Below are 25,036 nucleotides of genomic sequence, written 5' to 3' on the forward strand. Positions count from 1 at the left end.
TCGTGCCGCCTACTCTTGCCTCCCGTGGCCGGCTGTGCTACCGCGGAGGCCTCACCGCCCCCATACTACTCCCACCACTGGCCAGGCCATCCCTCCACTCACCCACACCCCCTGTTATTCTGCGGCGAAGGCAGCCTCACACCGTAGCCGAACAAGTGAACGCTTGTACTCCTCTCCGCGTGGGCATCCACTGCCCCGTCTTGCCCGGCTCCATGTCGTCCCCTTCCTAGGCCTCGCCGTCGTCCACCGCCGTGGTGCTCTCGGCGCGACGTTGTCAATTTGGTCAATGACCGACTTCCATCGAAAGAGTACTGTACGTGGAGAGGCTGATAGCTGGGTCCACGGCAGCCGCAAGGAAGTGCCTCCTTATTACGCGGAAAATAATTATTCCTCCACCTGACAGCGGGGACCCACCGGACGGGCCACCAGTATTTTGCGAAAAAAATCGTTTCCCCCAGACTGCTGGGACCCATCGGACGGGCCACCGTATTTCGCGAAAAAAACGTTCCCCCCGCTGTTAGCTCGGACCCACCGGAAGTGCCTCCTTATTACGCACAAAAAAATGAATACTCCCCCGGCTAGCTGGGACCCACCTTGGTGGGAGGCTGACTTGTGGGCCTACAAAGTTGACGGGGACGAAGGGCTTTGTCAACTTAGTCAACATGAACGATTCTAGCTCCAGTGACTGTACGATGTCCTTCCAACGGCCGTAGTGCTTCTTCAACCTCTCGTCTTCTTGCTCTAGCCGCCCAAAGCAGCGCCGGTCATGCCGCATGCTCCTGCCTCCCGTGGCCGGCTGTGCTCCCGCAGAGGCCTCACCGCCCCCTACTATTCCCACCGCTGGCCTGGCCCTACGGCGACGGCAGCCTCACACCGCAGCCGAACCAGTGAACCCTCGTACTCCTCTCCGCGCGGGCTTGCACTGCCGCGTCTTTCCCGGCTCCGCGTAGTCCCCTTCCTAGGCCTCGCCGTCGTCCACCGCCGTGGTGCTCTCCGTGCGGTGTGGTCAACATGGTCAAGGAACGACTTCCATCGGAAGAGTACTGTACGTGGAGAGGCTGACAGCTGGGTCCACGGCCACAGCACAGTTTTTTTGTGATTTGCCAAGTAAGTCGCTTTGTCAGGCCTGTTGGGCTGCAAAGCATTCAAGACGAGGAGAGCTTTCATTCGGCTGGCCGAAAAAATGGCCCATCAGTAATGAGAAATGGGCTGTACATTTTTAAAACACATCAAACCGGCAATTAGTTTCAAATATCTTTTTTTTTCATTTCAAGATTTTAAATTACATTAATTTTTATGCGTGGAGAATTTGTTGGATTTTATATTGATAAACATTTATTTTTAAAATCAGTTTGAATGTGAGTCGAAATATTGGGATTAAAAACAGTTCGGACCGCACCGAAATATGCAAAATTTCGTATAATTTTTTAACCGTGGCCACAATATGGGTTGTAATGCTAACAAAAAGAATATGGGCTCCAAAAAAACCCTTAAGAATTAGCAAATGGGCTATAAATTATTGGAAATAATGGCAGATGGGCTATATGCTGTTTTCCACAGATTTGAGGCTTTCCTAAAAAAAGGTTGACGCACAAGCACTGACTGTTGGATGTCCATCCAACGGCCGTCGTGCTTCTTCAATCTCTGCTCTTCCTGCTCCAGCCGCTCAAACAAGCGCCGGCGGGACTGCTTGCTCCCTCCTCCCCGCGGCCGGCTGTGCTGCCGCGCAGGCCTCACCGCCCCACCATACTCCCATCGCTGGCCTAGCCATCCCTCTACTCACCCACACATGCTGTTATTCTCCGGCGACGGCAGACGAACCAGTAAACCCTCGTACTCCTCCGCGTGGGAAACAACTGCCGAGTATTCCCTAGCTCCATGTCGTTCCCTTCCTAGGCCTCGTCGTCGTCCACCGCCCTGGTGCTCTCGTTGCGGCTTGGTCAACGTGGTCAATGAACGACATCCATTGGAAGTGGACTGTACGTGGAGAGGCTGAAAGCTAGGTCCACGGCCGCACGCAAAGAAATGCCTCCTTATTACGTGCAAAATAATGATTCCACCACCTGACAGCTAGGACCCACAGGAAGGGCCTCTGTATTTCGCGAAAAAAACGTTCCCCCCGCTGATAGGCCGGACCCACCAGCTATATCTTCGCACGCAAGGAAGTGCCTCCTTATTACGCCCCAAAAAATGAATACCCCCTGCTAGCTGGGACCCACCATATTGTTGGGCTGACTTGTGGGCCTACTAAGTTGACGGGGACGGAGGGCTTTGTCAACTTAGTCACTACTCCAGTGACTGTATGATGTCCATCCAGCGGCCATAGTGCTTCTTCAACCTCTGATCGTGCCGCCTGCTCCTGCCTCCCGTGGCCGGCTGTGCTACCGCGGAGGCCTCACCGCCCCCAGACTAATCCCACCACTGGCCAGGCCATCCCTCCACTCACCCACACCCCCTGTTATTCTGCGGCTACGGCAGCCTCACACCGCAGCCGAACCAGTGAACGCTCGTACTCCTCTCCGCGTGGGCATCCACTGCCGCGTCTTGCCCGGCTCTGCGTCGTCCCCTTCCTAGGCCTCGTCGTCGTTCACCGCCGTGGTGCTCTCGGCGCGGCATGGTCAATGTGGTCAACGACCGACTTCCATCGGAAGAGTACTGTACGTGGAGAGGCTGACAGCTGGGTCCACGGCAGCCGCAAGGAAGAGCCTCCTTATTACGCGGAAAATAATTATTCCTCCACCTAACTGCTGGGACCCACCGGACGGGCCACTGTATTTCGCGAAAAAACGTTCCCCCCGCTGTCAGCTCGGACCCACCGGAAGTGCCTCCTTATTACGCACAAAAAAATGAATACTCCACCGGCTAGCTGGGACCCACCTTGGTGGGAGGCTGACTTGTGGGCCTACTAAGTCGATGGGGACGAAGGGCTTTGTCAACTTAGTCAATATGAACGATTCTAGCTCCAGTGACCGTACAATGTCCATCCAACGGCCGTAGTGCTTCTTCAACCTCTGGTCTTCTTGCTCCAGCCGCCCAAAGCAGCGCTGGTCATGCCGCATGCTCCTGCCTCCCGTGGCCGGCTGTGCTGCCGCAGAGGCCTCACCGCCCCCTACTATTCCCACCGCTGGCCAGGCCCTACGGCGACGGCAGGCTCACACCGCAGCCGAACCAGTGAACCCTCGTACCCATCTCCACGCGGGCTTCCACTGCCGCGTCTTCCCCGGCTCCTCGTAGTCGCCTTCCTAGGCCTCGTCCTCATCCACCACCGTGGTGCTCTCCGCACGGCGTGGTCAACGTGGTCAAGGAACGACTTCCATCGGAAGAGTACTGTACGTGGAGAGGCTGACAGCTGGGTCCACGGCCACAACCCAGTTTTTTTGTGATTTGCCAAGTAAGTTGTTTTGTCAGGCCTGTTGGGCTGCAAATCTTTCAAGACGAGGAGAGCTTTCATTCGGCTGGCCGGCAAAATGGCCCATCAATAATGAGAAATGGGTTGTACATTTTTAAAACACATCAAATCGGCAATTAGTTTCAAATATCTTTTTTTTCATTTCAAGATTTTAAATTACATTAATTTTTATGCGTGGAGAATTTGTTGGATTTTATATTGTTATACATTTATTTTTAAAATTAGTTTGAATGTGTGTCAAAATTTTGGGATTAAAAACAATTCGGACCGCGCCGAAATATGAAAAATTTCGTATAATTTTTTAACCGTGGCCACAATTTGGGCTGTAATGCTAACGAAAAGAATATGGGCTCCAAAAAACCCTTAAGAAGTAGCAAATGGGCTGTAAATTATTAGAACTAATGGCAGATGGGTTGTATGCTGTTTTCCACAGATTTGAGGCTTTCCTAAAAAAAAGGTTGACGCACAAGCAGTGACTATTGGATGTCCATCCAACGGCCGTCGTGCTTCTTCAATCTCTGCTCTTCCTGCTCCAGCTAGTCAAACAAGCGCCGGCGGGACTGCCTGCTCCCTCCTCCCCGCGGCCGGCTGTGCTACTGCGCAGGCCTCACCGCCCCACCGTACTCCCATTGCTGGCCTAGCCATCCCTCTACTCACCCACACATGTTGTTATTCTCTGGCGACGACAGACGAACCAGTAAACCCTCGTACTCCTCCCCGTGGGAAACAACTGCCGAGTATTCCCTGGCTCCGTGTCGTTCCCTTCCTAGGACTCACCGTCATCCACCACCCTGGTGCTCTCGGCGCGGCCTGGTCAACGTGGTCAATGAACGACATCCATCGGAAGTGGACTGTACGTGGAGAGGCTGACAGCTGGGTCCACGGCCGCACGCAAGGAAATGCCTCCTTATTACGTGCAAAATAATGATTCCTCCACCTGACAGCTAGGACCCACAGGAAGGGCCTCTGTATTTCGCGAAAAAACGTTCCCCCCGCTGACAGGTCGGACCCACCAGCTATATCTTCGCACGCAAGGAAGTGCCTTGTTATCACGCCCTAAAAAATGAATACGCCCTGCTAGCTGGGACCCACCATATTGTTGGGCTGACTTATGGGCCTACTAAGTTGACGGGGACGGAGGGCTTTTCCAACTTAGTCAATACTCCAGTGACTGTACGATGTCCATCCAACAGCTATAGTGCTTCTTCAACCTCTGGTCTTCTTGCTCCAGCCGCCCAAAGCAGCGACGGTCGTGCCGCCTGCTCCTGCCTCCCGTGGCTGGCTGTGCTACCGCGGAGGCCTCACCGCCCCCATACTACTCCCACCACTGGCCAGGCCATCCCTCCACTCACCCACACCCCCTGTTATTCTGTGGCGACGGCAGCCTCACACCGCAGCCGAACTAGTGAACGCTCGTACTCCTCTCCGCGTGGGCATCCACTGCCGCGTCTTGCCCGGCTCCGCGTAGTCCCCTTCCTAGGCCGCGCCGTCGTCCACCGCCGTGGTGCACTCGGCGCGGCGTGGTCAATGCGGTCAATGACCGACTTCCATCGGAAGAGTACTGTACGTGGAGTGGCTGACAGCTGGGTCCACGGCAGCCGCAATGTGACGCCCCGAGACCGACGCTCCAGAAGACTTCCTTATTTTCGTGATCGCCGTGTGTTTCTTTTGTGCTTGCTCTTTTATTTTTGCATTGCATCATGTCATCATGCCATCATGTCATTAATTTTTTAAACTCAACTAAATAAATTGCATGGATCTTCGATCTATTTAAATCGAGGGAAGGGTGACTTCTCTTTAGAACATATCCTCCCAATATTAGGGAGCTATATTATAAATATTCCTTTAGTTTGGAATTAACCGGAACACACTTGCAAATATCCCAATGCCTTTGTTATCTTAATTCTTGGTCTCCAACCTCGCATCATATTTTTTTCATATTATTCTGGAGCTCCACCAAAAATCCGAACATTTTTGGACCTTCCCAACCCTCCCCTCGCTCTCATGGCGCAGACCTCCTCCTCGCTCCCATGGCGTCGCCGCCCGTCAAGCTCCACCGCCGGCGCCCCGAGCCCTCCGCTCCGCCGCCCCGAGCCTGGACTCGTCAAGCCCCGCCGCCGCCTTGCTGCTCTGCTCAACCCCGACCTCGCCGGCTTCGCGCGTCTGCTCGCGTCCAGCCCCATGGCCCGGGAGCTGGCCGTCGCGCCGTTCCCCGACCTCCACCATCCTGCTTCGAGCTCCGCCATCACCGCGTCCTCCCTCTGCCTCCTCGCGAGCCTCCTCCCCCGCTGCCACTGGAGGCCAACTCCGGCGCCCCTGCCTCGCGAACTTCCTCACCAACTTCGTCTACGCCGTCTCCTGCTCCTTGCCCTCTCGCCGACACCACGCTAGGACCCCACCACGCCAGTAGCCGCCGCTGCCGTGGCCTTCTGCATCCGCCTCCAGCAGCTCTCCCTGCGACCTCCTCTTCATCACCGTCTCGTGCCAGGGCCCCGTCGCTTCTGCGGGCGAGCGCCGCGCGCCCAACCTCCTGCTTCGCCTGTCCTCTGCTCCGCCTCCATCGCCGGCGACCACGACCAGCACCCTCTCGTCGGTGAACCTCCGCCGCACGCTTCCCTCCGTCCCGGCCATCACCTCCCCGACGCCCTTGCTGTTGCTGCTAGACCACCGTCGCCTCCTTGCTGCTGGCATCCCGAGGCCTTGTGATGTTTTGTGTTGCTTCGTTTTGGTTGCGCCAAGATTCTCTCCGACAAGTGTACAAATATCCGGTGATGCGCCAAGTACCCCTTGGATCGTCAAGTTCGACTACACGAAACCACCAAGTACCACTACGATTGCCGTGTACATCTACGGACGCCAAGCCCGGAACAACAAGTACCCCGACAACGTGGGTAACTCTAGCATCGACCCCGTGGACGTCAAGTACCTCTACCGACGACCCCGAACATTTACGAAAACGTGTACCACTACCGTCGCCGTGTACCACTACTTCCCTCGGCGACCCGTGAACAACTACTCCCACTACCGTCGAACCCGAGCCACTCCGAAAATGCACGCTTCGAAGGTATAGCCGCCGAGACGACGCCCATGAACGAATGCATGTGTTGTATGAGATGCCCGTGTTTGCATTGTGTTCGAGTTGTCTTTGCGCTTTCCTCGTTTCCTTGCCACCGTCTTGTGGGACACCCGGTAATCGGGATCACCCCACCATCTTGCATGACACGCTCACGCCACACTTCCTTTTGCACCGGTATCTCCGTGAGCTACCGGAACCGATATGTTGCCGTGGCATCATTTTCGGATTCGTTGCCGGGCTCTTCCACCACGGCGACAAATGCTCCTAATCATCTTCATGTCAACATTTTCATAAAATTGCTTAAACCTTACATCTGTCATTCGCATCATGATAACAAGATTTAAGATGTCTAAAATTGATGTTCGCTTTAAAATTGCTAAATGGCATGAGGATTTTCCGGAATTATTGTTTGTTGTTCCGGCCTCATTTAGATTGCCTAAATAGGTAGTTTCCATATGCTTCACCTCTTGCCATGGTTAATAACATTTAATATTGTTGGACACATAAATGAGAGAGAACTAAATAATTAAATGTGGTGTTTCGTCAATATGCAACTCGTGGCATATTGAGCTCCACTTAACTTGTAGTATTGTTTGTTGCACTTTGCCATGCCATGCATATTTAAACCGGACATGCATCATATTTGTTTTGCATCATGCCATGTGTATGTGGTGGTTGTTTACTATGTTGTTTGTTTCTTTCCGGGTTGCTTCTCTCGTTAGCTTCGGTTTCGTTCCGGAGTTGTGAGGATTCGTTCGACTACGTCCGCTTGTCTTCTTCATGGACTCGTTCTTCTTCCTTGCGGGATCTCAGGCAAGATGACCATACCCTCGAAATCACTTCTATCTTTGCTTGCTAGTTGTTCGCTCTATTGCTATGCAGCGCTACCTACCACATGCTATTTCATGCCTCCCATATTGCCATGAACCTCTAACCTTTGTCACCCTTCCTAGCAAACCGTTGTTTGGCTATGTTACCGCTTTTGCTCAGCCCCTCTTATAGCATTGCTAGATGCAGGTGAAGATGAAGATTGCTCCATGTTGGATTATGTTTATGTTGGGATATCACCATATCTCTTATATTATTAATGCATCTATATACTTGGTAAAGGGTGGAAGGCTCGGCCTTATGCCTGGTGTTTTGTTCCACTCTTGCCGCCCTAGTTTCCGTCATACCGGTGTTATGTTCCTTGATTTTGCGTTCCTTACGCGGTTGGGTGATTTATGGGACCCCCTTGACAGTTCGCTTTGAATAAAACTCCTCCAGCAAGGCCCAACCTTGGTTTTACCATTTGCCTACCTAAGCCTTTTTCCCTTGGGTTCTGCAGACTCAAGGGTCATCTTTATTTTAAACCCCCCCGGGCCAGTGCTCCTTCGAGTGTTGGTCCGAACCGAGCAGCCTGCGGGGCCACCTCGGGGAAACTCGAGGTCTGGTTTTACTCGTAGCTTGACTTATCCGGTGTGCCCTGAGAACGAGATATGTGCAGCTCCTATCGGGATTTGTCGGCACATCCGGGCGGCTTTGCTGGTCTTGTTTTACCATTGTCGAAATGTCTTGTAAACCGGGATTCCGAGACTGATCGGGTCTTTCCGGGAGAAGGTTTATCCTTCGTTGACCATGAGAGCTTATGATGGGCTAAGTTGGGACACCCCTGCAGGGTATTATCTTTCGAAAGCCGTGCCCGCGGTTATGTGGCAGATGGGAATTTGTTAATATCCGGTTATAGAGAACTTGTCACTTGACCTTAATTAAAATACATCAACCGCGTGTGTAGCCGTGATGGTCTCTTCTCGGCGGAGTCCGGGAAGTGAACACGGTTTTTGGGTTATGTTTGACGTAAGTAGGAGTTCAGGGTCACTTCTTGGTCATTGCTAGTTCACGTCCGTTCCTTTGCTTCTCTTCTCGCTCTCATTTGCGTATGTTAGCCACCTTATATGCTAGTGCTTGCTGCAGCTCCACCTCATTACCCCATCCTTTCCTATAAGCTTAAATAGTCTTGATCTCGCGGGTGTGAGATTGCTGAGTCCTCGTGACTCACAGATACTTCCCAAACAGTTGCAGGTGCCGATGATACCAGTGCAGGCGACGCAACCGAGCTCAAGTGGGATCTCGATGAAGATCTTGTTTGTTGTGTTGTTTCTTTTCTTTTGATCAGTAGTGGAGCCCAGTTGGGACGATCGGGGATCTGGCAGTTGGGTTGTCTTCTTTTATTTTGGTTCCGTAGTCGGACCTATGTGTGTATCTCTGAATGATGTATGTTCTATTTATGTATTGTGTGAAGTGGCGATTGTAAGCCAACTCTTTATCCCACTCTTGTTCATTACATGAGATTGTGTGAAGATAACCCTTCTTGGGACAAAACCACAATGCGGTTATGCCTCTAAGTCGTGCCTCGACACGTGGGAGATATAGCCGCATCGTGGGTGTTACAAGTTGGTAATCAGAGCCATCCCCGACTTAGGAGCCCCCTGCTTGATCGAATCGCTGGCGTTGTTGAGTCTAGAACAAAAATGTTTTGAGTCTTAGGATTATATATATCGGAGAGTAGGATTCTTTTTACTCCTCAGTCCCTTCGTCGCTCTGGTGAGGTCTCCTGACGTAGAAGTTTTGACTTTTCTCTCCTCAAATTTCACTAAATTTTTTTTAGGATCACGCGTGTATCTTGGAATCGTTCCGATGGTTTTGTGACGAGAACATTGTTCTTGGTGCCTCCTGACAGTTAGGGGTTGTGGCAGTGTCCCGGGGAGTTGAGCTCCGAGGTGTTGTCGTCATAATTTTAACGTTGCAGTTCTGGAATACCTGAGTTTCGCCGACATCGAAATCTCTTTTATGCAGTTGTTGGTGAGATCACCTCGACGCCACCCAGTACTGGGGCGGGAGTTCGGGAGTATTTCCATAACTTGTATAACGGATGTTTTTCGAAGGTTGAGGTAAACGATTTCCGAAGATTTCTTGGTTATGTGTTGACGGATGGATACAGCTGGATCTAGGGATTGCTAGTTTGGGTGATATATATTTTGTGTCCCCTGTATCCCCTACACCAGATTGCATAACCAGAAAGTTTCGGGAGTTTATAAGTGGGAATTCAAGTAGCCATAGGATATCTTTCCGACAGACGCATGATACGAGATTGGGGTTCGACGTCTAGTGGTCCGCCTTTCCACGGTTGATTTTACAGTGGTCTCGTAGTGTCTTAAAGAGTCCTTGGCTATGCCGACTCGAGGACGCTTCGTATGTCATGTGCACTGCCTTGTACATGATGGTGCTGTACAATCGAGCCCGTGTGGGCCCCACCACGAAAATTCGGACGAAATCTCTATCATATGTTTGTTCCGGCTTATTCTGCGAGCCAATCCTTTGTTTTGTTTTATTTGTGGTATTCGAGTTGCTTCGAAGTCAAATGTTGATTCCATACCTTATTCTAAGTGGTGTTCTCATATTTCTATGCGGATGATAATCCTTTTTGATCTCGAGGTCGTCATGTTAAATTCTTTTTCCAACCGGTGTGCTTCTCTTCAAGTGGATCCGATCATTTCAACATTCGCAAGATCAATTCTAAGCTTTTTCTCAACGGTGTTCGTTTCATCCGACCCAAGTTGTCTTTGTTTTCCCACCCTCCCACCCTTTTTCTTCAAGGACTCAGATTTCTTAACCAAGTATCCATTTTATTCACGTGAAGTCCCTTCATTCTTTTCAATCAATGTTCTTACCCGGTGGTTCTCATGAAGATGTTCTTCAAATGTTTTTCTCATGCTGGTGTATCTCTTAATCACTCACCTCTCGCTTTCCATGTGTACCGGAGTGTTGAAGATATCTCAGAAGATTCAAGTTTCCATTCCCAATACGTTCAAGTTATTTTGAGGATGCTATCTCATTCAAGCCATTTAATTCAACCGGTGCAATCTCTCTTTTCAAGCAATCGTTCATTGGTGTTTCTTTTCAGTGGGCCCTAACCCACAGGTCTTTTTTCCAGGATCTTACCTGACTCTTCTAATTCTTTCTGGAGTTATTCTCAAATTCTTTGCAAAGTTTGACGTAAGAATGAATTATCATCAGTCATATGTCTTTCTCCAAGATCTTTCAAATTCTTTCCATCGTTGATTCAACCTTTCCAATTTTCATTCCGGAGTATCTCAACAATTCATGGTGGTGTTTCTCATCATCATTCTCCACATTTGAAGACCGAAGAAGAATTTCTCGTGAATCTTGGTCCGTTCTCTTGAAGATTCATGGTTCTAGCTTATGCCATCCTCTCATAATTGTTTTCGATTGTGAGAATTCTTTTCATGCCCATCCGGAGCATTTCATGAGTTGTTTTCATTTCTTGATCATCCAAAGGCCATCATTTCAGAAGATTTGTTCGTTCTAAGTTTTCGGCTTCGTTCTTCAATTATTCTAAACTGATGTCTCTTCGGTCATCTCCATATTATTCCGGTGCATCGTCCAAGTATTCTCTAATCAGCTCGTGATCTCTTCGTTCACTTGTATCTAAATTCCCTTGAGTATTTTCGCGCGTTCTTTAATTCTTACGGTGTTTCGTCCTCTTTTCTTCAATTTTTTTCAATTCTAGCAGTGGTTCGTTCAAGATTTCTCTTCCTTCGTTATCATATCAATTTATTCGTTGTTTCAATCCTACCGGTGGTTCGATGAAGATCTTCCCAAGTTTGCGCTATGTCTATCTTAATCCTTTCTACGAGAATAAGTAGTATGCCAAATCCGTTGCTTGTCATCAATCTAAATTGGTGAAGGCTAAGGATAATGTAATTCTTATTCTTGTTTCATCCAAGTGATTAATTCCTTATTCCGGAGGTTCATCAAAATTCTCGGTTCCAAGTTGTTCATCTTTTCTTTCCGGAGCTTCAAGTTATTTCAATTATATCATTTCAGAGCTTCATCTAATCATTCCGAGGTTTCTCCCGGAGTTCTTTTCAATTTTCCCTTTCGTTTGATCATTCTTTTATTATCGGAGTTCTTCATGGAGGATCAACATGGTGGCTCATCAAGGATTCGTTTCATTCTTCAATTGTTCTTCAAGATTTCTCTCGGAATTAAGATCCGTTAAGCTATATTCTTAAATAAACATGGTGCTCAACACATGTTTTGTTTTGTGGAGTCCAAGCATTCTTCATCTTGCATTCCGAAGTGCAATTCTTTCTACCTTATCTTTTGAGATGGTGCTATGTCATTCTGGATAATTTCCCTTTGGGTTCATGATTCACAAAGTTTTCAAGAGTGACACATCTAAATCCATCATTTTATCTTCCTTCAAGAGGTTTTTTTCAACCAATCAATCTCTTTGTTGGAATTATCTTGGGTTATATTTCACCTACAGCCGTCCCTAAGGAATGGTGCTAATTGTGGTGTCTAACAATGATCCAAATTTTCTCCTATCCTCTCGGCGAGAGAAATTTTCATCTCTTCGTTGATCTCAAGCAAGCAATTGTTTTCGTTAGTGGGAAAATTTTCACCTCATGTTTTGAGATGTCTCCATAAGCCCACGAGGATTATATCCTTTTGTTGTTGTTTTTCTCCAACAACTCCGTTATAACCTTCTCCGAAGGGTGCTTTCCAAGCTCATTTGTCGCAGAAGTTGGCATTTTCTTCTCCATTCTTATTTCAAGGATCTGTCTTCTATTATTTATTTCTTCCGGAGGCTTTGTGATATTGCTCTCTTCGACCAATCATCTTGTTTTGTCAAGATCATGTATTTTTTTCCTTTCTTATCCGTTTAGCTGGAGTGTCGTGTTTTCATTTGACTTCTCTCATCTTATCAAGTTTTGTCTCCTTCCTCAACCGCAGTGCTGTCTGAAATCTATCTTACCCCTTGTGCCTTTCTTTCATTAGTTCCGGAGGCAATGTGTTGGTAATTTCATCGAGTATCCTCTCATCTTGTCAAGATCATGTTAAATTCCTTCCATTACAATCGGAGTGCTGCCCAAATTATATCATTCTTATTCCTTCCTATCTTGTTTTAACCGGAGTGGTTTAAATATCTATCGTGTCAATTAACCTCAAGGTTCACATGGTGTTCCTTGTTTCTCTTTTCCACCGGTGTGCTTTCATATTCCTTTTGATCCGTTAAGCACTTGTTGCATGTCCTTCAACCTACAAGGTTCTCGCAATGTTCCTTCTTTCTCTTTTCTAACGGAGTGGTTGCAATCGCGTTCATCTCCATTGTATTCTTCTTTAAATTATTAACCTCTCAAGGTTCGTGGTTTCACTCGTTTGTCAAAGAAGCAATTTGTTTTACCTCTTCCCCTTCCGTTTTTCTCCGGTGCAATCCTAGATCTCGGGACAAGATCCTCCCATAGTGGTGGAGTGTTGTGACGCCCCGAGACCGACGCTCCAGAAGACTTCCTTATTTTCGTGATCGCCGTGTGTTTCTTTTGTGCTTGCTCTTTTATTTTTGCATTGCATCATGTCATCATGCCATCATGTCATTAATTTTTTAAACTCAACTAAATAAATTGCATGGATCTTCGATCTATTTAAATCGAGGGAAGGGTGACTTCTCTTTAGAACATATCCTCCCAATATTAGGGAGCTATATTATAAATATTCCTTTAGTTTGGAATTAACCGGAACACACTTGCAAATATCCCAATGCCTTTGTTATCTTAATTCTTGGTCTCCAACCTTGCATCATATTTTTTTCATATTATTCCGGAGCTCCACCAAAAATCCGAACATTTTTGGACCTTCCCAACCCTCACTTCCTTCAAATCATTTAAATTTATATCGTCCAATCAGGCCACTTCTATTTTTCCTGGATCAAGCGCATTTTTGTGAGTCCGGGAAAATTGTTCGCATGCGCAAATTCTTTCTCTAACCCTCTCTTTCTTTTCCTTTTCTCTATTTCTTTTCTGCCAAAGAAATAAGGGAGAGAGAGAGAGAGCCCAGCCAGCCTCCCAGGCCGGCCCATCCTGTAGCCGCCGCCCGAAGGCCCATCCCCGCGGCCCACCTAAGCCAAACCCTAGCCGATCTATTCCCCATCTCTCCCTCTGCCGTCGCCTCTTGCCCGATCCCCTCTCCTCCCTCGCGCTCCTCCCTCCCCTCGCTCTCATGGCGCCGACCTCCTCCTCGCTCCCATGGCGTCGCCGCCCGTCAAGCTCCACGGCCGGCGCCCCGAGCCCTCCGCTCCGCCGCCCCGAGCCTGGACTCGTCAAGCCCCGCTGCCGCCTTGCTGCTCTGCTCGACCCCGACCTCGCCGGCTTCGCGCGTCTGCTCGCGTCCAGCCCCGTGCCCCGGGAGCTGGCCGTCGCGCCGTTCCCCGACCTCCACCATCCCGCTTCGAGCTCCGCCATCACCGCGTCCTCCCTCTGCCTCCTCGCGAGCCTCCTCCCGCGCTGCCACTGGAGGCCAACTCCGGTGCCCCTGCCTCGCGAACTTCCTCACCGACTTCGTCTACGCCGTCTCCTGCTCCTCGCCCTCTCGCTGACGCCACGCTAGGACCCCACCACGCCAGTAGCCGCCGCTGCCGTGGCCTTCTGCATCCGCCTCCAGCAGCTCTCCCTGCGACCTCCTCTTCATCACCGTCTCGTGCCAGGGCCCCGTCGCTTCTGCGGGCGAGCGCCGCGCGCCCAACCTCCTGCTTCGCCTGTCCTCTGCTCCGCCTCCATCGCCGGCGACCACGACCAGCACCCTCTCGTTGGTGAACCTTCGCCGCACGCTTCCCTCCGTCCCGGCCATCACCTCCCCGACGCCCTTGCTGTTGCTGCTAGACCACCGTCGCCTCCTTGCTGCTGGCATCCCGAGGCCTTGTGATGTTTTGTGTTGCTTCGTTTTGGTTGCGCCAAGATTCTCTCCGACAAGTGTACAAATATCCGGTGATGCGCCAAGTACCCCTTGGATCGTCAAGTTCGACTACACGAAACCGCCAAGTACCACTACGATTGCCGTGTACATCTACGGACGCCAAGCCCGGAACAACAAGTACCCCGACAACGTGGGTAACTCTAGCGTCGACCCCGTGGACGTCAAGTACCTCTACCGACGACCCCGAACATTTACGAAAACGTGTACCACTACCGTTGCCGTGTACCACTACTTCCCTCGGCGACCCGTGAACAACTACTCCCACTACCGTCGAACCCGAGCCACTCCGAAATGCACGCTTCGAAGGTATAACCGCCGAGACGACGCCCGTGAACGAATGCATGTGTTGTATGAGATGCCCGTGTTTGCATCGTGTTCGAGTTGTCTTTGCGCGTTCCTCGTTTCCTTGCCACCGTCTTGTGGGACACCCGGTAACCGGGATCACCCCACCATCTTGCATGACAACCTCACGCCACACTTCCTTTTGCACCGGTATCTCCATGAGCTACCGGAACCGATATGTTGCCGTGGCATCATTTTCGGATTCGTTGCCGTGGCACCCCTTTCTTCCACCACGGCGACAAATGCTCCTAATCATCTTCATGTCAACATTTTCATAAAATTGCTTAAACCTTACATCTGTCATTCGCATCATGATAACAACATTTAAGATGTCTAAAATTGATGTTCGCTTTAAAATTGCTAAATGGCATGAGGATTTTCCGGAATTATTGTTTGTTGTTCCGGCCTCATTTAAATTGCCTAAATAGGTAGTTTCCATATGCTTCACCTCTTGCCATGGTTAATAACATTTAATATTGTTGGACACATAAATGAGAGAGAACTAAATAATTAAATGTGGTGTTTCGTCAATATGCAACTCGTTGCATATTGAGCTCCACTTAACTTGTAGTATTGTTTGTTGCACTTTGCCATGCCATGCATATTTAAACCGGACATGCATCATATTTGTTTTGCATCATGCCATGTGTATGTGGTGGTTGTTTACTATGTTGTTTGTTTCTTTCCGGGTTGCTTCTCTCGTTAGCTTCGGTTTCGTTCCGGAGTTGTGAGGATTCGTTCGACTACGTCCGCTTGTCTTCTTCATGGACTCGTTCTTCTTCCTTGCGGGATCTCAGGCAAGATGACCATACCCTCGAAATCACTTCTATCTTTGCTTGCTAGTTGTTCGCTCTATTGCTATGCAGCGCTACCTACCACATGCTATTTCATGCCTCCCATATTGCCATGAACCTCTAACCTTTGTCACCCTTCCTAGCAAACCGTTGTTTGGCTATGTTACCGCTTTTGCTCAGCCCCTCTTATAGCATCTCTAGATGCAGGTGAAGATGAAGATTGCTCCATGTTGGATTATGTTTATGTTGGGATATCACCATATCTCTTATATTATTAATGCATCTATATACTTGGTAAAGGGTGGAAGGCTCGGCCTTATGCCTAGTGTTTTGTTCCACTCTTGCCGCCCTAGTTTCCGTCATACCGGTGTTATGTTCCTTGATTTTGCGTTCCTTACGCGGTTGGGTGATTTATGGGACCCCCTTGACAGTTCGCTTTGAATAAAACTCCTCCAGCAAGGCCCAACCTTGGTTTTACCATCTGCCTACCTAAGCCTTTTTCCCTTGGGTTCTGGAGACTCAAGGGTCATCTTTATTTTAAACCCCCCGGGCCAGTGCTCCTTCGAGTGTTGGTCCGAACCGAGCAGCCTGCAGGGCCACCTTGGGGAAACTCGAGGTCTGGTTTTACTCGTAGCTTGACTTATCCGGTGTGCCCTGAGAACGAGATATGTGCAGCTCCTATCGGGATTTGTCGGCACATCCGGGCGGCTTTGCTGGTCTTGTTTTACTTGTAAACCAGGATTCCGAGACTGATCGGGTCTTTCTGGGAGAAGGTTTATCCTTCGTTGACCGTGAGAGCTTATGATGGGCTAAGTTGGGACACCCCTGCAGGGTATTATCTTTCGAAAGCCGTGCCCGCGGTTATGTGGCAGATGGGAATTTGTTAATATCCGGTTATAGAGAACTTGTCACTTGACCTTAATTAAAATACATCAACCGCGTGTGTAGCCGTGATGGTCTCTTCTTGGCGGAGTCCGGGAAGTGAACACGGTTTTTGGGTTATGTTTGACGTAAGTAGGAGTTCAGGGTCACTTCTTGGTAATTGCTAGTTCACGTCTGTTCCTTTGCTTCTCTTCTCGCTCTTATTTGCGTATGTTAGCCACCTTATATGCTAGTGCTTGCTGCAGCTCCACCTCATTACCCCATCCTTTCCTATAAGCTTAAATAGTCTTGATCTCGCGGGTGTGAGATTGCTGAGTCCTCGTGACTCACAGATACTTCCCAAACAGTTGCAGGTGCCGATGATACCAGTGCAGGCGACGCAACCGAGCTCAAGTGGGAGCTCGATGAAGATCTTGTTCGTTGTGTTGTTTCTTTTCTTTTGATCAGTAGTGGAGCCCAGTTGGGACGATCGGGGATCTGGCAGTTGGGTTGTCTTCTTTTATTTTGGTTCCGTAGTCGGACCTATGTGTGTATCTCTGAATGATGTATGTTCTATTTATGTATTGTGTGAAGTGGCGATTGTAAGCCAACTCTTTATCCCAGTCTTGTTCATTACATGAGATTGTGTGAAGATGACCCTTCTTGCGACAAAACCACAATGCGGTTATGCCTCTAAGTCGTGCCTCGACACGTGGGAGATATAGCCGCATCGTGGGTGTTACACGCAAGGAAGAGCCTCCTTATTACGCGGAAAATATTTATTCCTCCACCTGATAGTAGGGACCCACCGGACGGGCCACCAGTATTTTGCGAAAAAAATCATTTCCCCTTACTGCTGGGACCCACCGGACGGGCCACTGTATTTCGCTAAAAAAAACGTTCCCCCCGCTGTCAGCTCGGACCCACCGGAAGTGCCTCCTTATTACGCACAAAAAAATGAATACTCCCCCGGCTAGCTGGGACCCACCTTGGTGGGAGGCTGACTTGTGGGCCTACTAAGTTGGCGGGGACGAAGGGCTTTGTCAACTTAGTCAAGATGAAAGATTCTAGCTCCAGTGACCGTACGATGTCCATCCAACGGCCATAGTGCTTCTTCAACCTCTGGTCTTCTTGCTCCAGCCGCCCAAAGCAGCGCCGGTCGTGCCGCATGCTCCTGCCTCCCGTGGCCGGCTGTGCTGCCACAGAGGCCTCACCGCCCCTACTATTCCCACCGCTAGCCAGGCCCTACGGCGACGACAGCCTCACACTGCAGCCAAACCAGTGAACCCTCGTACTCCTCTCCGCGCGGGCTTCCACTGCCGCGTCTTCCCCGGCTCCGCGTAGTCCCCTTCCTAGGCCTCGCCGTCGTCCACCGCCGTGGTGCTCTCCGCGCGGCGTGGTCAACGTGGTCAAGGAACGACTTCCATCGGAAGAGTACTGTACGTGGAGAGGCTGACAGCTGGGTCCACGGCCACAGCCCAGTTTTTTTGTGATTTGCCAAGTAAGTTGCTTTGTCAGGCCTGTTGGGCTGCAAATCTTTCAAGACGAGGGGAGCTTTCATTCGGCTGGCCGGGAAAATGGCCCATCAGTAATGAGAAATGGGCTGTACATTTTTTAAACACATCAAACCGGCAATTAGTTTCAAATATCTTTTTTTTCATTTCAATATTTTAAATTACATTAATTTTTATGCGTGGAGAATTTGTTGGATTTTATATTGATATACATTTATTTTTAAAATTAGTTTGAATGTGAGTCGAAATTTCGGGATTAAAAACAATTCGGACCGCGCCGAAATATGCAAAATTTCGTATAATTTTTTAACCGTGGCCACAATTTTGGCTGTAATGCTAACAAAAAGAATATGGGCTCCAAAAAAACCCTTCAGAATTAGAAAATGGGCTGTAAATTATTAGAAATAATGGTAGATGGGCTATATGCTGTTTTCCACAGAATTGAGGCTTTCCTAAAAAAAGGTTGACGCACAAGCACTGACTGTTGGATGTCCATCCAACGGCCGTCGTGCTTCTTCAATCTCTGCTCTTCCTACTCCAGCTGCTCAAACAAGCGCCGGCGGGACTGCTTGTGTCGGGTGGTAGGTGCGACATATGCCAACGGGTGGCTTATCACTGTGGGAGCCAGTAAGACGTCGCCGGTGCCTGGAAACGGGATGAGGCGAAGACATGCACGCCGGCGGATCTTACCCAGGTTCGGGGCTCTCCGTGGAGATAACACCCCTAGTCCTGCTATGCGGGGTCTCCACATGATCACTAGATCAATACAAGTAGCTACAAGTGCTCCTTGAGCTGTCTGGTTAGAGGAAGAAGAAGGGCAAGGCTAGCCCTCCTTTTCTCTCTATGTGGTGTGTGTAACTCTATGAGATCAACCCTTTGCATGGGTGTCCCGGGGGGTTTATATAGGCCTACCCCCAGGGGTTCAATGGTAATCCGGCTGGGCGCGGTCCCAGCCGTCAGTGTCTATGCTCGCTGGCTTCTCCACCGGTCATTGGGGCCCGCCGACGGGTGGGTCCCGCCGGCTGCCGGCTTCTTGGCCGGCACGCCGGCCCCACCGCTTGGGGGCTTTGTCGGCGGCTGGTTACTGTTGCCTCGCCTCTGATGACGAGGGCTTTGTCGAGGTAAGCGTGGCTACAGTGTCGCCGCCTTGCGAGCTCTCACTGTAGCCTTACCTCGTCTTGTCTCCTTAATGGGGCGCATGCTTCGAGGGAGGGAGGTAGCCGGCTATTGGGAGCCGGCCACATCCCTGGCTGACTAGAGGAGGCCGGGCCGTCTTCAGATGTCTCTCTGGCAAAGGGGCCCGCCACCCACGGGCCGTATTGGCACCTGTCGTGGGTGACATCGAGGCCAACATGGCTACAGTGCCACGCCGGACGGGGATGGCTGGCCCATACGGTGCCCTATGGCCATACCTGTTCCGGGATTCGGGGGTAGTGGGCTGTACTGTGGCCACGCCCCGTCCTATCACTGTTATGCGGGTACAGTCTTTGTGGGTGCAGTCTTGGCCGGCTTCTGGGAGCCGACTTTCTTCATGGCCGGCTTCCGGGAGTCGGCTTTCTTCATGGCCGGCTTCTGGGAGTCGGTCCTCTTGGGGCCGGCTCCCTGGAGTCGGCTATCTTGTATCTTTCTTGGGGGAGGTTTCTGAGACTGGGTCGCCTTCTGGGAGTCGGCCCTGGGGATAGCTGGCCGGGGGAAGGCGGCCCTATGCTTTGTATGCTTGAAGGCTTGAATGGCCTAGTAATTTTTCGAAGAGCCAGGGGGAGTCGGTTAGGCTACCCGTGGCCATTTACATCGATAGTAGTCCCCGAAGCTGGTTGGGCTTCGAGGCTGAGTGGAGGTCGAGAAGCTTGGTCAGCTTCTTATCTTGACGAGACAGCGGCTAGGAGCCGGCTTCGGTTGGGCGCGCCGTCTTGGCGAAATTTTTAAAGTCGGAAGGCGGGAGTCTGTTGGCGCGCGCGCCGGGCTGCGGGCCGGCCGCTCGCCGCCTGCGAACCACGTGGCGTCCCCTGGCTGAAGAGAGCCTGCCAACCCACGCGCGCGACAAGACGTCACCGCAGGCCAAGGGCCCACCACTCCTACGCCTAGGCCCAGGTGCGGATTCTTTGCGGCCCAAAGCCATCCGCACGTCTTCTGGCGACGGTTTCCGCACGCCGTAGGGCGCAATAATCGCGGGACGTGGGGGAGTGGGCGTAGTTAATCCCACGCTCCTCCCCACGCCTCGCCTTCTCGGCTTCCCCGCACGAGGCTATAAGTAGGGGGAGGAGGGGAAGCGGCAGGCGCTCGCACGCTCCTCTCCTATCCGCCATCTTCTTCCTCCTGCTTTCCCTCACAGCAGCGCCTCGCCGCCGCGCCGTCCCACCATTCCACACTCTGCCCCGCAGCTCTGCCGCCGCAGGGCTATGCTTTCTCCGCCGCCGCACTCTTCCTTGCTAGCTTCTCGCCACCATGCAGTACGGCGGGGACTGGGACGGCTCCAACGTCCACACGGACCACATCGAGTTCCTTCGCAAGACGCGGCGGTTGCCCGGCGCGGACCAGGTGCGGGTCCGTCTCGCGCCTGCGAGGGAGATCATGCCGGAGCCAGAGGAAAGCGAGCGGGTAGTCTTCCGCTCGCATTTCCTGCGCGGTATCGGCTTGCCGGCGAGCGCTTTCTTCCGCTCCTTCCTCGACTTCTATCAACTCCAGCCACACCACCTCACTCCAAACACGGTGGTGGTGCTGTCTGCCTTCATCACCTTGTGCGAAGGCTTCCTTGGCGTTCTTCCCACCCTCGAGCTCTAGGGGAGTTCTTCCAATCTAAGCTGGGCACCCGCATGCAGGGCGTGCCGGCCCAGAGCGGCGCCTTCATCGCGATGCGGAGGCCGGCGGCCGACAACCCCTTCCCGTCATCACGTTAATCCAGTCGGTGAAGCGCTGGCAGAAGTCCTATTTCTACGTGAAGAACGTCGCCCCGCAAGGCGACTACGTCAACTTGCCGGCTTACGTAGCCGGCCCGCAAGCTGGGAGGCGGCCCCACTGGTCCTATCGGGCCGTGTCGCTGACGACGGCTAGAGCCGCGGCCGTCGCCCGACTGTGGGTGATGATCCAGTCGGAGGGCCTGACTAGGTCCGACTTGCTAGCCGCCTTCGTCGTGTGCCGGGTGCTTCCGCTTCAGAGCCGCCCTCACCTGATCTGTCAGATGAGCGGCCAGCTCGATCCGAGCCGGATGTGCACCAAGGACATGCCGCACGACGAGGTGGCCCACATGGTGAATTACCTTGCGAACTACAAGCTCTCCGCAGAGTGGCGGTTTGGCAAGGAGCCATATTCCCGTGCGCATCCTCCGCCCACGGTATGTTTTCTCTTTCCTTTTCTTTCCTTAGTTTTGTTGCCAAATTCCTTCTGGCCGTCTCTGACCAGTCGGGGTGCCTTGGCAGAGCTCTCTCCTTCGACCTGCAGCCGGGTCGGAGACGGAGCGCCGATTCCTCCCCGACCGGGCGGAACATGACCTGGAGGACTACGACTTGGGGGCGGCGGGCATGGAGGACAACACCGAGACGGGTGGCGGCGAAGCCGGCGGCGAAGAAGGCGGCTTCGGTCTTGGAGCCAGCTTCGACGACTGGCCGGATGACGACGAGGCGGAAGTCGTCCCACGCCGCCAGCCGGGGTCTGGCCACGGCGCGGGTTCCTCCGCCGCGCCGCCTGCTCGAGGCGGCGGGCAGAAGCGTCGTGCCGCGTCGGGCTTGTTCGGCGGTCGGCCGAAGAAGCCCAAGGGCGGGGCGGTGGCGACCAGGCGGGATGAGGCGGCCGCGAAGGCGGCCCGCTTCCGCAAGGTGGTGAAGCAGCCGCAGACGGTGTCGGCGTAAGTGGATACTCCTTTGTGCCTTCTTTCTTCTTTTTTTCTTTGGTAGTTTCTGAATCCTTGTCCTTTCTCAAACAATCAGGGCTCCACTTTCGCTCGAGCGGGTTGCTTCCGCCTCCGTCGTTGGATCGCCGGGAGGATCCGGGAGCACCCGCCGCATGGCCCCCGTGCCGTGCTTCAGGCGGCGATGGAGCGAAACGCGCGGGAGGAGCGGGAGGCGGAGGAGTTGAGGGCGGCTGCCGCCAAGGCGGCACAGGAGGAGGAGGCGGCGAAGGCGCATGCCGACGCGGCGGCCAAGGCCCAAGCGGGGGCTGCGGCCGCGGCGATGGCGGAGGGGGCCTTGCTCATCACCCCTATGCGCGTCGCGGTTCCTGAGGCCCCAGAGGCCCCGCCAGAGGAAGCCGGTGGCGACCAGCCGGGATTGGAGAGAGAGGACGACGTCGTCGTCCCGGAGAGGGAGGCGGCACCGGCCCCACCGACTGGGGCGACCCAAGGCAGCCACCCTAACTTGCCGCCTGCGCAATCGGCCGGGGGCGAGCCGGCCGTGAAGACGGATCTGTTGGTCCAGTCGCCCTCGCGCCAGCGCACGGGGAAGGCCGCGGGCTCCACCTCGTCGGCCCGGGACATGGAGGCGGCCAGCGCCAGCTCGGGGTGGACGCCGGGTGGAGGGACGGCTGTGGTAAACGTGGCAGCGCAGGACGTCTGGAACCGGCTTCAGGCCCAGGCTGCGGCGCTGAGGAAATATAATGACGAGTTCCTTGCCACGCGGGTGGCCATTCGGGTTAGTCTTCTTATTTTTGCTCTTTTGATCTTGGTTTCTTCCATGGGGGCGCGTCAGCGAACCCACTGGGTGTGGTCCCCGAGTTTCGAGTCGGCTGCAGAGCAGGCGGCTTGGAACTTCTTAGCGCGCCTTGTTTTGCTATTCTTGTTCTCATTAGCTCCTCTGCCTGACTTGCAGGATTACCACAACCTCCGCGCGGCTGCCTTCAACTCCCAGGCTCGGGAGCTGACCCAGAAGACTGCTGACCTATCTGAGAGCCGGGGTGAGTGCTTCGTCTTTTATCTCACGTGGGGGCGCGTCAGCGCACCCACTGGGTGTAGTCCCCGAGATTCGGGTCGACTGCTGAGCAGTCGGGTCAGATCTTCCTTATTGCTTCTTTCTTTTCTGCCATCCCTGCAGCGGCCAAAGCCAGTCTGAGGGAACAGCTGGGCGGGGCTCAGGCCGCCCTCCGCGCTAAGGAGGCCGAGTTTGCCGCCTTGGCGCAGGAGCGTGACCGCCTGGCCAAGAGGTTGGCCGACCAGGAGAAGAGCCACAAGGCGGCTCTGAAGGCGGTGCAGGACAGCGAGGCCGCCTTCCAAGCCGAGTATGAGATAGAGGCGGCCAGCTGGGGCGAAGTGAAGCAGACGCTCATCAACGGCTATGGCCAGATCGAAGACTTGGTTGACGGTAGGCCGCCTTCCTCTTCATCCTTGCTTGCCGCTTGCCGTTTTAGCTCATTTTCTGACTTGGTGTTTTTCTCTTCTTTCTCTTTCTTGTTTGCGCAGAGTACTTCCCTGGCTACTCTACCGCCGCCAACCAGGTCGTCGAGGCCCACCGCAAGGCACGGAGGCAGGTTGGCGCCGAGATCGCGCCAAACGCTCGCCGGTCGCTGGAGTAGCAGCTCTTGGCGATTCAAGCCCGCCTTCAGCCGGCTCACCGCATGCTCCGCCGGCTTCAGCGTGTTGGGGCGCAAGTGTTAGCCGCCCTCTGGCCTGGTGAGGTGATTCCCTGCACCCCCAGTCGGACTGCCGACTGGCTGGAGGTGGCGGTCGGCCGTTTCGAGTCCTGGAAGGCTTCTGCGGCTCGGTCCAGCGCCAGTTCGCCAAGGCCTGGTATCCCGAGCTGAGTCTGGACCAGCTGGCCACCTGGCGGCCGGCTATCATCCAGTGGGCTTCGGCGATCGCCGACTACACTGACACCAGCGTCTTCGCTCCTGAGGTGGACGACAACGGCATTGCCCAGCCAGAGGAGTGGTTCGGGCTGAACCCGGCAGACGGCGAGGACTCGGCGGAGGAGATCGACTCCAGCGACGAGGGCGAGGAGGAGGAGGGTGAAGACGCCAGGCCAGATGGTGGAGCGGCCGGTCAGCCTCAGCTTGACCGTGCCTCCAGCAACAAGGCACGCGCGGGTGCACCGCCTGCAGCCGGCGATGATCAAGCCGAGACCCGCCAGCCGGCCACTCCTCCAGCCAGTGGCGCCGTCTCCACCGACCAACCCGGATCCCACACTGCGCCCTTAGTCTAGTCTGCTGCCTGTATTTTCCTGTTTTACCACTCTTGCAACAGTATTTTGTTAAGTTTGCACAATTCCACCCACTGGGGGTGTATTCAAACTGTATTGACTGCCGGCCTGTTTGGGGCCTTATGCGTAAATATAATTATGCATGCGTTTGGCTTTCCCTTGTTCTTTGCTTTTCATCCTTCTGCTGTTTCCTTTGCCGCCCTCCCTTTGTCGCCGTCTTCCCAGCCGGACAGCTGCTCTGCAATCTGTGGCTGGGGAAGTGCTTGGGAGGGCAAGTACTCTAGCTTTGTTGGATTATAGCGAAGTGATTGGGAGGCCGGCCAGCCGGCTGTTTTGACAGCCGGCAGGCGTGGTTGGAGGCCGTCTTTACGTTATATAAGTTTGTTAGTCCTTAGCCGTTTTTCATGTGGGCATCCTTTCTGCCTTTGGCTCTTGCCAGTCGGACAGTCGGTTCTTCGAGCTGCGACTTTCAACAAGAGAGGCCTCGGGTGCCGGCACACTACTTGTCTGACTTCAGGTAAAACTTTTAATATAACTTAAGGCGGCCAGTCCCTGGGCCGACTAGTCGAACCCGGTGCCAGATAGAAAATAAAATGTAATAATACATTCATGAGTATGACGCTCGTCATTCTTAGATAAAGGAGGGCAGTCCCCGAGTGCTCCTCGGGGGGCCCGTTTGTCTCATGTTTAATACAAAAAAGGGTAGCATGATACATAATGCTTTCAACTGTAAAATCTTCTCAAGAGGTTGGCGTTCCATGGTCGTTCCGACTCCTTGCCGGAATTATCCCTCTTGCGTGCTCTTGGCTTCTGTGCGTCGATCAGGTAGTAGGAGTCGTTGCCTAGTGCCTTGCTGATGACGAAAGGGCCTTCCCAAGGGGCCGAGAGCTTGTGCTGGCCGGCTGTTCGCTGGATCAGCCGAAGCACAAGGTCGCCCTCTTGGAAAGATCTTGGCATGACCTTTCGGTTGTGGTAACGGCGCAAACCCTGCTGGTAGATGGCAGACCAGCTGAGTGCTAACAGCCGATCTTCTTCCCGCAGGTCGACGCCGTCTTCTCACGCTTCCTTGGCCTCCGCCTCCGTGTACATGGTGACCCGAGGCG

This window comes from Triticum aestivum, chromosome 3D (genome assembly GCF_018294505.1).
Source record: "Triticum aestivum cultivar Chinese Spring chromosome 3D, IWGSC CS RefSeq v2.1, whole genome shotgun sequence".
In the NCBI taxonomy this organism is placed as follows: Eukaryota; Viridiplantae; Streptophyta; class Magnoliopsida; order Poales; family Poaceae; genus Triticum; species Triticum aestivum.